Source organism: Podarcis erhardii, assembly GCF_964252035.2.
Source record: "Podarcis erhardii genome assembly, chromosome: 12".
In the NCBI taxonomy this organism is placed as follows: Eukaryota; Metazoa; Chordata; class Lepidosauria; order Squamata; family Lacertidae; genus Podarcis; species Podarcis erhardii.
The window spans coordinates 24306886-24323498 of NC_138513.1; the positions used below are offsets into that span (position 1 = coordinate 24306886).

The window sequence follows — 16613 nt, forward strand, 5'->3', positions numbered from 1 at the left end:
TGTAAGGTGGGTCTTTGAATGTGACTTCACTCTGTCTAACGGTAGGGCTGGCCTTGCTTTCATTGTATTGGCTTGCTTAAGAACGCTTTCTAAAATAAATTGGTGCTTCAGTATGGAGCCAAATGCCCGGTATAATATAGTAGTACAAATAATCAGAAGCAAAATATAAGTGGACAGCCATCTGTAATGGAAGGTTTAAAATTAAGAGCATTGGAACATAAGAGCTCTTACAGATCAGACCAGTCCATCATCCCATTCTCACAGAGGCAAGCAGGAATGCTTCCAAACGCACTGTTTTGAGGGTGAGATTCAGTCACATGCCAGCAAATTAAGTTATTTTTCATTCTGCTAAAAAAAAAATAATGATAGTTTTTCCAGATAACTGAAGATTGTTGGATCCCTTGTGTTAAGTATATTTTCCACTTTCATCTCTGCTAAGCAAATTTTGCAGACTTTCATGTTGTTTCAAAAACTTACAATGTTAGACTATACAGTACACCGTTAGGTGTGGCTTCCGTCCAAAATATTCACCTCTTAAAAAGCAATTGCCTGTCTCTAACCTTCATCTTTGGCACAAATCCACTATCCTGAGGGACTAGTAGCTTGCTTTTGTGAAAGCTGGGAAAGTGAAAGTTGGAATTGTTAGGGCTCTGCTAAGTGACTACGAGTTGCACAGAAGCGGTTCAATACCTTGCCTACCTCAGGACTTCTAAATCACTGCCTCTCTCATTTAGTTCAGTGAGCATTTTGTCTCTGCGAAGGACCGAGTGCCAGTTCCTATATAAGCCCTTAGTAGTCATTTATGTGCAGATTCCCACCAGGAGTACTCAAAAGCCTAAGGGTTTGTGAGAGCGAGCCAGAAAAAAGACTTGCAAGATTTAGTCTTCCTGTCGTTTTTCCAATAAAAATATATGTAGAGAAATCTAGAATTATATGTAAGTCCATTTACTTTTTGATATTACCACATCATTTCCACTTCTGGCAAAGGGGACTTTGCTGAGGTTAGTTTTGGGCACGGCCTCCCCGAGCACATTGGCACCCTTCTGCAATTTCGATAGAGGCCTCATTCACGGGAATCGCCATGGCGACCTCGCTGCCCTCCATTTCTTCTCACAGAGTTATTTGTTGAGTCTCTCATGCCGCTGTCTGAGGACATAAACATGTTACACAGGCAGCGCATTAGATGGAGGTGAAATACAGATGATGATATTTAAGGGCTTACAATAGTCATTAAGAGCTCTTTAACCACAGGGCCAGGCTGGGCAGAAGCCAGGGCCCTGACTGCATGTTTTGGCTACTTTCTTCTTCAGATTTATCTGCTTCTTTCTACCACTGAAACCTGGCCAATTATGTCAGCCCGGTGGCAACGAGAGCAGGGAGGTGCAGAGGAGGACCCAACGAAAACATCCAACCCCTGTTAATAGGATTATAAGATTTGAGGACTATAATATTGTTGCAGCTGATGTATTTTGAAAGTTGGTTTTGTTTTAGTGAAAAACAAGCCCTGACTGACACCCATGGGAGTTAGAGCCACGTTGCCAAATACAATCATTTCTGGTTTGAAAGATGTGATTGCTTTTTAATGTGGAAATTTCACAAGGTTACGTTGGGGTGGGGGGAAGGTGAGACTAAACGCCTTTTTTATAACAAAGTCACTTTGAGATATGCACTACAACACCCTGACAGTGTCCAGATACTGCCCGGCAACTTTTTTCCTTTCCTTTTTTTTTTTTTTTGGTATCAAAACAGATGGGAAGCACAAACTTCACTACTTCTGAAATGCAACTTCTGTTATGGCTCTTTTTTAAAAGGGGGGAGGGAGAAAGGAGGTGTGTGAAAGAAGGGGGATTAAGCGCGTGATTTAAAAAGAAAGAAGGAAAGAAAAATAAATAAAGAGAGACTTCAACTGCAAGCCACACACACAAATACACCCAAAGGGGCAGCGGAAAGGGGATATAGGAGAGAAGAATGCAGTCAATCCAATCAAGCAATCGGGACAAAATAATCTCGCTCATTCTCTTTGATAGCTCCGGCGGCCAAACTTGACAGCCCACAATTTGGCATATTCAAAAGGAGTTTGGTTTTTGAGGCTACAAGACATCCTTCTTCAAATTGGTCAGGAAAATAAGCGATATTAATAATAACCATAATAAAGAGGCCTGTCATTTTAAAAAGCAATCTTCCTAAGGACATAAAGAGGATGCAAGAAAGGGTAGAGAAGCCCTCTTTCATTCTCCTTTTAACAAATGTCTGCTCCCGGCTCTGGGGGAAAAAACCCCTCCACAGTAGACCTAACTATTATTGGCAGAGAGGGAAAGTTCAGCATTTGTCAGATTTCTTCATCTTCTTCTTTAGCACGGACCAATTTTTCATGGATGAAATCCGGTACAGTCACAAAACGCTCATTGCTTAATATGACCTCAAGAGATTGAGTTTTTAAATTTCATTTCTACAAGGGTAAGAAGGACTCACAACTTCCATGGTAATTTTCTCGCCCCCAATATTGCTTGCTTACAGAGGACACCCCCCTGTGTATTATATATATCTGAACTTTTATCTAAGTCTGTAGGAAGCTGTCTCGTATCAGGTCAAAACCATTCACCCATCTACAGCTCCTCAGAGTTTTAGGTAGACGTCTTTCCCATCCTAACCAGAGACCGAAATGTCCGTGTGCAAAGCTCTGCCACCAACACACTGTATCCACTAAAGAAGCTCCAGCTGGGGCCTTGGGCAAGGATAGGACAGGTTATCACATAGTCTTGGTAGGGTCAGGGTGCCAGGAAGTCTTTGCAGATAGTTAAGAAGTGCATTCTGAGATGACTGCATCTTTGGTATTTCTTCTTCAAAGGAAAAATGGGGTGGACTCAGTGCCGGATTTATGAATAAGCTAAACAAGTTATAGCTTAGGGCCCCACTCTCTTGGGGCCCCCCAAAAAATTAAAGGGAAAAAACTGGATATACATTTCCAAAATATAAGATAAAAAACAAATAAAATAAAACCTGCATACAGCAACAGTGTTTTGTGTTGTGTAGGCTCCTGTGATGTAAGTAATGGGCCCCACCTGCTAGCCTGCTCCCTAAAATATCACATATAAAGGGCCCCATTACCTTCAGTAGCTTAGGGCCTCATCAAACCTAAATCCAGCCCTGGGTGGACTAGTTAGGCCACTGGGCTGGAGGTTCCCCACCATAGCACAGAAAGCAAGGCTGGGGAGAAGTCATAGGGTGGATCTGCATTTGCTAGCCTAGGTGTGTCAAAATGCTGGGCTTGTGTCAAGTACGGGAGTTCCCCTCTCCCTTCGGGTGGCTCACCGATAAGGATTAAAGCACATCTGGCAGATTTATAGTCCTTTTATTCCAGCATTATGTTACAAGCACACACACAGGCAACTCTCCACAAGGATATCAGTTGCCTACTCTGACTCCTCCCCACTTCTGTAGCCAAGAAGTGCACCAACAGGAAGTTCCTCCCCCTGCATCTCCTTTGTTTCCTGACACGCCCCCCTCTCAATTATGTATCGCCCAGCTGCTCCCTCCCTTCTGGTTGCCTAGCTACTATCTCATAGCTGAGTAGCTCCTCTCTCAACTGTGCAGCTTCTGTGTCTGCCCATCTTTCTGCTTCTGGAAACGCTTGACTGGTGGGGGCGCGCGCGAATATTTCCCCTCCTCTTCTGTTAGGAGCTGATCTCCCTGTGATTGCATTCCCCAATCTTCCGATCCAAACCAGCCCCTGACAGTTGGAGGCAGCCTGAAAACAAAACTGGGTCAACGTCAGAGGTTGGCTTCACCGGGCATATGCCAAGGCCCACACCTTAGCAGGGGACCCACAACTGCCCACAAGTTGCTCCTCATGCTCACCCCCTCTTGCCCTTACCAACTGTTTGCCATTACTGACTGCTTGATGCTGACCTCAGGTCCTTTTATGGTGCATTCATGTCAATTTGTGCCCATGATGGTATTGGTGTGTTATACATAATTCCACTTTCAAGACTGTTTGCTCCTGCAAAAATTCAGGGCTGGCATACTGCTTCATTTCCAATCAGTGCATGTCCCATTCCTTCTTTCTGTAACTTTTTATACCAGGGGCATTCTGGTTTATTTATTGTCCTACAGTGTATGAGCACTCATCAAGATGGCAATAATGTGGTAGCACTGGGGAAGCATCCCAGAATAAAGGGAAATGATATGCGGACAGCCCAGTATAAATCCACCACAAATGCACTATTATTGTATCAATGGTTTGTTGTGGAATGCACACACACACACACACACACACACACCAGTCCGGAGAGGTTGCTTGCTTCTCTTTTATCCCTAGTGGCTATTTTCTGGGGCAAAGCACAAGTGGTAGGGGACCCACCATGGACATCTGGCTTGAGGCCTCACAGAACTGGCACTGTAGGTAGAGAACAGAAGGTACAAAGTCCCTGGGACCACGACCAGAGAGGCAGGCAGGGAAAGATGCACCAGGGATAACAGACCCAAGCAAGCTCAAGGTTAACAGTTGCTGAAGCAAAGCTCATTCCTGAACTGGAAGCTTTTATAGTCCTTCCAGGTCAAGGGAAGCCAGGTGGCCCTCTGGATAGGTGGATCCACCCTGGAGGCTGGGCTGAGAGAGGCCATCATACTCCTGCAAGCTTTCCCATCCACAGCTGCCCATAATCGCTCCTTATAAGCAGCGTCAGAGTTCAGTTCCACACAGTTCCTGATTCTTGCTGTGCTGGTTCCTGACAACAAAACAGTAGCGCACAAGGAATGTTTGCCAAAGATGCAAATGCTTGTGACTCTTGGTTTTGTTTTGCCTCTCTATTTTGTTGTGAGATGTTTTATTGTATTGTAATTTTTAAAGGAAATCTTAAGGAAATCAGCCCTGAGTGCTCACTGGAAGGACAGATCGTGAAGTTGAGGCTCCAGTACTTTGGCCACCTCATGAGAAGAGAAGACTCCCTGGAAAAGACCCTGATGTTGGGAAAGATGGAGGGCACAAGGAGAAGGGGACGACAGAGGATGAGATGGTTGGACAGTGTTCTTGAAGCTACCAGCATGAGCCTGACCAAACTGCGGGAGGCAGTCCATGGGGTCACAAAGAGTCGGACACGGCTAAACGACTAAACAACAACAATTTTTTTTTAATGTACATTGTCCTGCAACCCTTGGTCATCTTAATAATTAAATAAGTAACATTGTGTGGACTAGATTTTTATTGTTTATTTACAAATGGGACTGAGAGGGTTTCTTACCTCTGGCTAATTCAGCTACTTGGACTGAAGAATAAGGATGAAACAAAAAATACGGAACCGTCAGGCATTTACACTGAATGATGGCTCCCCAGACACAGTCCCAGGTTTGAAACGCTGGCAATAACTATATTGTACTTAAAAACCATCTGTGTGTGTGTGTTTTTTAAAAATTATTTATATAGTGGAAAGTGTCTTAAAGGTTTGTTTAACATAATTTGATTGGTAGCATACCTGAATTCCAGGTTCTGTCTTTCATCAGTATACAAACATAAAGGAATCACACTGTAAAATAATATTTAGAGGGGTTACCTAATACTCTGAGGATTAAAGAGGAAATCCTACATTTACTCAGATGTATGTCCCTTTATGTTCAACGGAGCTTATTCTCAAGCAGGTGTGCACAGGATTGCAGCCTAAGTACCACTCTGGGGAATTGCTGAGGAATACATGGTCAGCTTCGTACATTGATGCATACATGATGGGAGGGATGCCTTAAAATCAAGTCTTGATGAAAAGGTGTGTTGAAAATAAAATATATAACCATCCATCAGCTTTATAAAGATCCCACTGTTTTAGACCTAGAGAATGTTAGGTTAACAGTAAAGAAAAGGAGTGGATATATTGTTTACTAATTGCAATCTTGTTTCACTATTTTTACTGTATGCTTAGATCCTTGCCTTCGGTTACTTTTTGGATCAGTAGTGTCAGATTTCTGTAGAACTGATTTCAAACTTTTATCAAACACTGAAGGCATACCACAAAAGATTAACTTTTAAAAATATGGGTGTCTTTTAGTAGATAGTTCAACAACAACAACAGCAACAACAACAACAACAAAAACAACAACAGGATTTGTGTTGCCCATTCTGAATATGCTTTTGGAGAAATGGCTTGCCATTCTGTCCATTATTGCAAAAATGAAGGAAATGATGGTGACTATTCCTCCCCCCCCCCCAATTTAAATAAAGCCTAGTTGCTGTGTCAATGAATATGAGTTTATTTAAAACACACACAGAGAGGACCTTTTGTGTAAGTCAAAAGTGGTCCAATTCCAAATGTGTTTAGGGTTCTTTGCAATTTATGCCATGCCTCAGGCATCTGACTTGCATCCATAGGAGCTACAAATAGGGTTGGAGGTGATGGCATCACTTATAGTGTGGGGTTTCTGTGGCTCATCCTGTGTGACCTATAGCATATACTATTATACTACTGTATCTGCTAACAGTCCACAGGGGAGACACAATATTATGACCTACTGTATTTGCTCATTGTTATTCCACCATAGGCATCAGGGTGGAGCTGGATTCACATCTAGGATGAGCATGAGAACTGCTCTTGAATGACTTCAGAACTGGAAACTCTGGCTTTCAGAAATGTCCCTTCAGTTAGTGGTTGGCAAGCATCCTTTGCATCTAGCACAGCGTCTGCACCACGTGATGCTGCTTGCCAAGAATTTCATGAAAGATCAGCATGTATGTTGCATACTTTCCAATATCTGGCAGCCCCAAACTGGGATGCTTACTTTTGGGTCTGGGGCTCTGCACGAGCCAGCTGATTCCCACCAGAGCACTGGACCAAAAGATGGGACATTCCAGGATCCAATCAGAAGCTGGGATGGCTTCTTTAATTCCAGAATATCCAACTTAAATTGGAGCAGTTGATATTGGTGAAGGGCCCTGAGGCTCCTGCCCCCTGTTAGGAGCAGATTAAATAAGTTTGCCCCAATACAGAGTGACAAGATGACACATTGCATGGTCAGGAAGAAGAGAAGGACAGAGGAATTTGAACCCGTAGAATCGTAAGAGACCCCAAGGGCCATACACATGTGGCCTCCCATCCAATTTGAAACCATCCCAGACCCTGCTCAGCTTTGCAAATGTGCTAGCAGTTTTATTGCTGCACCACTAGGAATGGTTCCAAAAGCTATCCATACTTCTCACATTCACTCTTAATCTGGTAAAAAATAATATTAGCCCTGTGGGTGAAATGTGCATACACAGAATAATTGCACCTGGTACCTGCTTTTCATGGCCTTCCATCAGAGGTTCTCCTACTGACCTGCTGTGCCAAACTGGTCATTTCAAAGGGAGGCACAAGAGGAACACAAATGACGCTGCTCAAACGCTTCCTTGTCAGAGTGGATTGAAATAACACGGATGCCATGGAACCTTTTACTTTCCCATGTAATCATTGCTATCATTACACTGGTATGGTGCATTCGGAATGCATGTCAGCCTGTTCTCTTTTTAACTCAGAGGAGAGGAGAAGGTGCTGTTATTGCAGGGTGCCTTGTGAAAAGCTCAGCAGACGGTGTTATTATTATATCTGCTGGGCGCAGCACAGAGAGCACACAATAATGCATGCTTATTAAGAGGCAGAGGAAGCATGGAGGAAATGCATTCGGCTGTTGTCAGGGAAGCCGGGGGCCTGGAGGCACCGGAGGAGAGTTTAGTACTGTAAAAAAAGAAAGGGGAAAGAGAGGATGGATTCACTTTTTCCAGCTAACACCACCCAGTGGTACCATTGGAAATGGTGCAGTGGAAGGCAGGGAGGCCGGCAGTACATAGAGACAGTGCCAATAGCAGCTGGAGCCAATTAATTCTAGTCTTGTTCCCATCGACCTCCCTGCTGAGTTCTACAAGGGGCAACACTGAGACTAAGAAGGAGGAAGGTGACAGGCAGAGCTACCTCCTGCAATGGATGTAAGGTAAAGTAAAAAAGTAAAGGACCCCTGGACCGTTAAGTCCAGTCAAAGGCGACTATGGGGTTGTGGCGCTCATCTCGCTTTCAGGCCGAGGGAGCCGGCATTTGTCCACAGACAGCTTTCTGGGTCATGTGGCCAGCATGACCAAACAGCTTCAGGCGCAATGGAACACCGTGACGGAAACCAGAGCGCATGGGAATGCTGTTTACCTTCCCGCCACAGTGGTACCTATTTATCTACTTGCACTGTTGTGCTTTTGAACTGCTAGGTTGACAGGAGCTGGGACAGAGCAATGGGAGCTCACTCCGTCATGGGGATTTGAACCGCTGACCTTCTGATTAGCAAGCCCAAGAGGCTCAGTGGTTTAGACCACAGTGCCACCCGCTCCCTCTAATGGATGTAAGACGGCAGGCAGGCAGGGGCTGGCTCAGGGTGGACTGAGGTTTGTGAGGCAGTGCCCCAATCATCCTAAGGAGTGAGTCTCTACTACTGAAATCCAAGGTGCTAGCCAACTCTGAAATCAGTAAGAATGAAGAAGCCTCACTATCAAAACCATTGCTTGGTATGATGGCCTCAGGGGGTAGGCACCTATAATCAGGGAGGAAATGTGGACATAAGAGGTAGAGTTTTATAACTAATTCAAATCAGACTTGCACAAATTCTTTCAAAGAGCTTAAAGGCACATTGGGGCAAGTAGCAGTTTCCTAAGGAGCTTTAATGTGTCAGAAATGGTGCTCTGGTGGGTTCTGGTAGCTAGGGGAGAGGAAGGCCACTTCTAGCCTCTGGGTCTGCAGTTCCCTACCCCAGTATAGACACACTGCTGAAGGCCCAAATGGTCTGGCTTGGTACTAGCTAGCAGTTTATGCTCCAATTCCCCTCGCAAGCCCAGGCCAGCTAGGATGGCGTTTGGAAAGGGAGGACAGAATTTGCTGCTCTGTGGTTTGTCATGCTATCCTGAAAGAGGGGTGTGTGTGTGTGTGTGTGTGTGTGTGTGTGTGTAATCTTCTGCTCTCCTTCTCTGCTCTCTCCCCTCCTTCCACCCCCTCTCACTTGCTTCTGTACAGAAGCCCTAACTAGCCTAATGAAAAACGCAGCCTGGAAGGGAGACCGCAGCTCACACAGGTCTCTCTTGGCATGACAGACTATCTCGGAGGCCTAATGTCAGCAAGGGGCTGGACGAGAAGCAGCCTTTCATTGGGTTTGTCTTACTGAGAGGAAAAACAGCTTTGTGTAATAACTTTATGGCAACTGTTGGCAGAGGATTTTGCGCTGCATACTGAAAAGGGAGACATTTCTGACCGCAACCCGACGAACCGCACTTGTTTACTCTGGCTCCCGGCCATTAGTTGTTCATAGGCTTTCTGTCTCTGCTCAACATGTTCCAGTCTTGGGGGCTAAAAGTTATTGCCAGCAGTTTCCAGGACATTCCGCTAGGCTAAGCAAATTTGCCCTGAGCAATAGTCAGAAACCACGGGGGTAGTACTTTTTAAACATAGGCCATTTTCGGAAGAAGGAGGAAGAAGGAAGGAAGGGGGGAGGGCAGTGAAATGAAAGATACTGAACATCCTCCCTGCCTGGCTTGTGGTCTCTCTCTGTGTGTTTTAGAATACCACGTAGGAGGAGAGATTAACACCCTCCATCTGAACAATATGCAGATATGTCTATGTCACACAGAGTGGCATCCACTCATGCCACTGCGAAAGCCTTGTGGACGGAGGCAACAAGGGAGAAGATTGTTTGGTTACTTTCAGCTCCATCATAGCAGATGAGTGCCACATGTCTGGCAGGCTTGCCTGTGCGGGGAGAGATGGCTTCATGTGGTGCCTGAAATGCTGTGTATGTACATGATTCATCCCTGTGTCAGTTGCAGTTGGCTATTTCATCACAGTAGGCCTGTGTTGCCCTTAGGAACTTCATGCCAGAGATGGGGAAGCCTGAGGCCCTTCTAGATGCTGCTAGGCAACAACTGCCATCATCCCTGACTACTGCAGGCATCTGATGGGAGTTGGAGTCCAACAACTTCTGGAGGACCTGTACACCTCTGAATACCTGTAAGGATGTTGCCTAGTGGAACTTGGAAGGAGTATTCATGGAGGAGAAAGCTATTGGTGGCTACTAGCCACAATGGCTGTGCTCTGTCTTCGCTGTCGGGGGCTTTAAGCCTTGGAGTACTGGATGCCTGGAATTGCAAGGAGGCAGAGTATGTTGCACTCAGACCCAGATTGCAGGCTTCCCATCAGCATTTGGTTGGTCCTTGTGAGAACAGGGTGCTGCATTAGATGGGCCTTTGGTCGATCCAGCAGGACTCTCCTTATGCTCTCATGACCTGAGGTTCCTTACTTTATGATTCAGCTCCCACCTAAATTAGCATAAGTTGTCACAGAAAGGGCAGGGGGCGTGTCAGGGATGTACTATAGCTCTAAGGGCTTTTTTGCACAATCACAGGAGCATAGGGCCTTAGACCAGGCCGGAATGTTATGTTAATAAAATATATGCAAATTTGAAAAGAATGACTAAGGCCCCCTCCAGACATATTTTTCTTTTTCATACATTTATTAGGATCTGTACTCATGACACTTGGGGGGGGCAGTTACGTGCAATCCAACTTTCAATACTGTTTGTGTCTGCAAATATTTTGGGGCGGTCACACAGCTTCCTGTCTAATTGGTGCATATCCCATAACTTCCTGCTGAAACCCCATCCCTTTTTATACCACAGATGTTCAAGTTTCTTTCGGCCCTGCTTTTGTTGTGCTTTAGCCTCTCTGGACAGCAATCCTGTGGTAGCACTGGGGACTCATCAATGAACTATTATACACTATTATCGTATCCAGAAAATGTTACAGAATGCACCGTCAATAAAACTCCACTCTGGAAGGGCCCTGTAATTGAAACAGAAGTGTACTACACTGTGGCAGAGAATACTGAAGTAACCTGTGTGCTTTCTCAGTCTGCTGACTGTTGGCGGGCAACTTCAAGAGCCCTCCTGCTCTCCCTCAGTATGGTTCTTCATCTCCAAAATGGACTTTGGCTGGGCAGCCCTTCAAATAGAGGAATGTCCACTGCATGGTAGGACACTCTAATAGGCAATACAGGACCAGGTGAATAAATGATCTGATTTGGTGTGCTGATAGCTTTTCAGTGGCACCCAGCCACTGGCGTAGCGTGGGTTGTCAGCACCCGGGGCAAGGCAAGTAATTTGCGCCCCCTAACCCATGGATTTGCGCCCCCTAACCCTAACCCCCAGATGTTGCGGCCGGTGCGGCCGGCCCCCCCTGCACCCCCCACGCTACGCCACTGCACCCAGCTGAAGTCTCTCCCCCAAGTGTTAAGAGTGAACAGGCCCAAAGTATGTCTTGTTTATGCTTTGAACCTCTATGTCTTTCAAAACCCACCCCAGCCCTATTCATTGATTGGTCTCTTCCACATTGGTTGCCATCTGCTTAATGCAGCTGTCTTTTGAAGTAAAGGAAAAGAGGCTTCTCTGGAAAAGGAGAGCCAAGGCAGGGGAAATTCACCAAAAGTTTGTAGCTATTTGTGGGCTTCAGAGAAAACTGTGGAGTCTAAGCCAGGTTTCTGCAACTCGGTGCCCTCCAGATATTATATGACTACAACTTCCATCACCCCTGACCATTCGGACTGGGGCTGGTGGGGGGTGGAGATCAAAACATCTGGATCACCAGACCGAAGAAAGTTGACATTTCATTTCTTCCTTTCCTTGAATGTACTGCAATCAACTGATAATAACACACCAATTAAAATGTGTGTGCACCCCCCCACTGTCCCTCCTGCAATTTTTATTGACGTTGGACATTTTAGCTTTCAAAAGTAGACAGCAGCCAAGGAGGAAAGGTAGACAGGTGGGGGGGTTTGAGGGAAAGCAAGTGGTCACATCAAACTGGAGGCGAGGAGAAACATTTGACACCTCCTCCAGCTCTGCTCTCTGTTTTTCATTCCCCTAAATCACTCCCGGCTGGGGATTGTATATTTTCAGTGGCCTCTCCCTGAGATGTGGAGATGGCAGGGCTCCGAACACCAGCTAAACCCATCTGAGGTGCTGCTACATATTTATAGGACATCGGTCCATACCAAGCTTTGGGGGACTCAGATCTGGAAACTCAAGGTCGCCGTCCCCTGTTCCACCTCCCACCTCCCTGATATCCTTTCTGATTGTATTTGTGATGATTTGTGCTCAATATATTTTTATTTATTATGTTCATGTCCCACCTTTTTCTCCAAAGAGCTCAAGGTGGCATACATTGTTCTTCCCCTCCTCATTTAATCCCCACAACAACCCTGTGAGGTAGGTTAGGCTGAGAGGCACCCAGTGAGCTTCATGGCCGTTGGGGGAATTTGAACCCTGGTCTCCCAGGACCTGGCTCTTATAACAAGGTGGTTATATACCTTCAATTCTCTTTTCACCTGCAAAAGTTTCCGAGTGGACATGTTGTTTCCTATTGCTGTGGGTGCATGCCCCATAGCTTCCTGCAAAAATCCTGGGACATTTCACTTCACAAATGCTACAGTTGGAACTGTGTGTGTGTGTGTGTGTGTGTGTGTGTGTGTGTTTCTCCTGCTTTTGTGGTACTATAATGCAATAATATCCCTCTTTGCTATCTGTTTATTTGTTGTGTGTGTGTTGTTTATTAATTGAGGTTTCTTTTATTTTGTTTGGTGGTAATTGTTTTTCTTGTTTGTTGCAAGCCGCTTTCAGAAGCCCAAACTGTAAAAGTGAGATGTAAGCAATTTTAATAGTAATAATAGTAATAATAATAATAATAATAATAATAATAATAATAATAATAATATCCCCCTCCCTTTTCACATTTAAAGGATTTTAGTTCATACTATGAATTTATGAATGCACATTGTTAATCTGGTTTTACAGTAGCTATAATCCAGCACTAATTGCAGTGGCTTCAGTCACAGAATATAACAACTGAAAGCTTGAATGGTGCAACCAAATCTGTCCTTCATTTGCACAAACTGGTGTCTGGATTCCATTTCTCTCTGCTCTGTGTGGGCTTCCGTCTTACTGGAAGAATTATGAATGGGTGTACAACTGTTTGCAGTTACATAAATAAAGCAGACACTGTTCATTACCATTGCTGTCATCCATTTGTTGCCACATTCTCAGCAGATGTCGGTGGGTAGCATGTTTACTTTCAAATAAGCAAATAAACAAAGTTCCATGTTTTAGCTGGTGAAAATAATGTATTTATTATGAATCGTGCCTATTAATTAGCATGGTGCTAATGATGAAGTCCGGGTAGATTAGCAGGCACCCCACAAGAAAGAGACATATTTACACAGAAGCCTGCTGATTGATATAATGTCATAGAGTATCAGAAGGTTACAGTTGTGATTTAGCATTTCTGCATTATTTATTGCATGTTAAAACATACATATTTGTGCATCTCCAACTTGCTTTCAATCGGCGTGAACTTCCCTCATGGCTCTGCCTTGGGAAGAGAGAAGAAGAAAACATGGATTATTGTACAAAATTCTGGTACACATTGGACCTGAGGATTTCCCTGAAGTGACCCTGCTCTTCTAATGCCCAATTCTGTGTCCTGTTCTATATATGAAGCCTTTCACTTTGTGGAACGAAAAGGGGGAAATTATTTGGTGCATGGCTGTTGCAGTTTAGGGCAGGAGCTGCCAACCTGGTGCTCAGGGTCCCACAGAGACACCCTTGGCACCCACAAAGTCTTCTCCGACTGCTGAAATTAGGCTTGAATGAAGGATTGCATCTCAGGCAACAGAACAGGCTGTGGTGTGTGCCTGACTGTTGCATGTGTGTGGTGATCACAGCACACACACACACACACACACACACACACACACAACAACAACAACAACTAATCAACAATGTGGCAGCCAGACTGGTGACTGGGAGTGGCCACTGAGACCATATAACACCGGTCCTGAAAGACCTACATTGGCTCCCAGTATGTTTCCAAGCACAATTCAAAGTGTTGATGCTGCCCTTTAAAGCCCCAAACAACCTTGACCCTGTATACCTGAAGGAGCGTCTCCACCCCCATCGTTCAGCCCGGACACTGAGGTCCAGCTCTGAGGGCCTTCTGGCAGTTCCCTCACTGCAAGAAGTGAGGTTACGGGGACCAGGCAGAGGGCCTTCTCGGTAGTGGTGCCCGCCCTGTGGAACACCCTTCCATCAGATATTAAGGAAATAAACAACTATCTGACTTTTAGAAGACATCTGAAGGCAGCCCTGTTTAGGGAAGTTTTTAATATTTGATGTTTTGTCATGTTTTTAATATTCCATTGGGAGCCACCCAGAGTGGCTGGGGAAACCCAGCCAGATGGGCGGGGGGTGTGTGTGTCTGTGTGTGTGTGTGTGTGTGTGTGTAGTATGTAGTATGTAGTATGTAGTATGTATATGTAACTGTAAATGTAAATCTAACCCAGTTTTGAATACGCTGGCTGGCTGGGAGTGACTCTCCAAAGATACCGGAGAACCATTGGCAATATTAGTAATGATGGACCAGTGATTTTACTCCAATATAACGCAGCCACATCTATTTAATTCCCATATATATTTTCCGAGGACAGTGTCATAGACACAGTCTAGTAGGAATGCAAATGCTTATTCCAGAAGGTCCCTTTTGAGAAAAAGTATGTGTATAACCAGTTAGAATATCATCCCGCCCCCATGTATGTATTCTGGGATCATCTCCAAATGTCATCCCGTAGGTGCCAAGCATTACAGCAGCGTTAATTCTCCCTGCGGTTCTATCACTGTGGGATATGGGATTCAGAAGCATTGGGGATTGGGAATGTTACAGATTTTGGCTACCCAGAGATTACTTGGTGTCCAGTGCAGTGTTAGCAGACAGAAGAAAATTTCTGGCATTCAAGCATTATGACCTTCATCTTGAAAGGACTGAGTGGGGGATATGATGCCAGTATATGATGCAGAAAGGTGGTGAATGGAGAAAAAGGCATATTTGTGGTGAAGAAGACAGGGGAAGCTATCAAGAACATGATTATCCTCCCGCCATAGCCTAGTCTAGAATGTTGATCGTATAACAGAAAAAGTTTGCCCACTGCTGGTCTAGACATGTCACTGAGATACAATGATTGAAGCATTGAACTAGGGCCTGAGGAACCAGGTTTCAAATCCCCACTGGATGGCCTTGGGCCAATCACTATCTTTCAGCCTAACCTACTTCACAGGGTTGGTGTGCAGTTAAAATGGAAGAGTGGAATCATGTCCATTTAGGAAATGTGAGTTATAAATGCCATAAATATACAGACAAACAAATGGGGATATAAGTGTCCTTAGGGTATAAGAGGTCCTGACTTCTGTGGGGTGTGAAACACAGAGCAGTTAAATACAACATTCCTAGAGTGGACATGTTTAGACATGAAGAGGGATGTTTGTCCAGCCAGTAGATAAACTTCCTGTTTCCTCCTGTGCCTGGACAAACTTCCTCTACATGTGACCAGAGGTGAGTGTGACTTTACCTGTGCAGGTAACAAAAGCACAGGACTGGCCACCACATCTCTCTCTTCTCCATTTTTGCTTTCATCGAAGAAGCATCAGCCTGAGATGCTCTCTTAGCCAAAGAGGACAAAGGAACTATCTCCTTATGGGATGGATTCCAAGTGTATATATTTTGTAACTTAAGCCTGCCTTCAGGGATCCTTTTGTGAACTGAATGAAACTGTGAGTAAACTATTTTATACAAGACTGTGTTGCGTCTATCTTTTTAGGAGGGAATAAAAAGGGAATTACCAGGAAACTTATTTTAGAGGCTTAAACAAGCCTGGCAAAAACATTATCCGCTGTGTAAGTTTTAAATTGGGAATGTTACTCTGCTAAATTGTAGAACTTGTTAACACAAATTGGGAAGGATATAATTAAACAATATATCCTCTCCTGCCTCCCTGAACATTCCCACAACTTCAAATTCAGCTAGGGGGATAAAATGGCTGTATTTTTGTAGTTGGGGCCCAGAGCTGTGTGGCAGAGCACATATGTTACATAGAAATCATGCCAACGTTCAATCCCTTGGCAAGGAGCAGGAGGTAAGAATGACTTCTACTCTACCTGAGTCTCTGAGGAGACTCTGGATGATAGACAATACAGGGCTAGATGGACCTGTTGCTCAGTTTAGCAGATTCCTATGTCCAGTCTGAACTGAGGATTCCTGGCTGATATGTGACTGAGATAACTCTATCTCATAACCTACATGAATGTGAGTGTCCTGACTCTCCCTACCATCCCAAGAATCCTATGATCTGTAGTTTGGCAATTCCCTGCTCTTTCATAACTCTAGGGAGAGGTAATGGATGTTAAACCAGTCTGAACTGTAGTGTGGTCTCACCACCCAAACCAATCCCAGGTCAAAGTCAAACACTCTGCCTGTTAATAAATGCTGGCTCTGAATCAGCTCCCTGTCACATCTGGGAAAAACTTGGTCCTTTCACAGCTGCTGACAGATGGTTTTGTCCAAAAGAGTTAAACCATAGCAAAGAAGAAGAAACTTCTTCAGCCAGTTAGCTGGGCCCAAGAGAAGAGTTAAACAGGCCCAACTCCGAGAACACACAAGATATATAAAGGAATCGCCAGCAGGGAAGGAATGTGTGCACATTCTCTGCCAAAACCAATCCCACCATGGGAAGGAGAACAAACCGATGGCT

General features: G+C 44.7%; 1 long non-coding RNA gene across 2 annotated transcripts in view; it reads right to left on the reverse strand.

The window, feature by feature from the left end:
• Positions 1 to 12771: 12771 nt before the first annotated feature.
• The window catches only part of LOC309325762, a 66364-nt gene continuing 62522 nt past the window's right edge, over positions 12772 to 16613 (reverse strand). For both annotated transcript variants that reach the window (XR_014149973.1, XR_014149974.1), the window contains exon 3: positions 12772 to 13405. This is a non-coding gene — a long non-coding RNA (uncharacterized lncRNA). The remainder of the gene's footprint in view (positions 13406 to 16613) is intronic.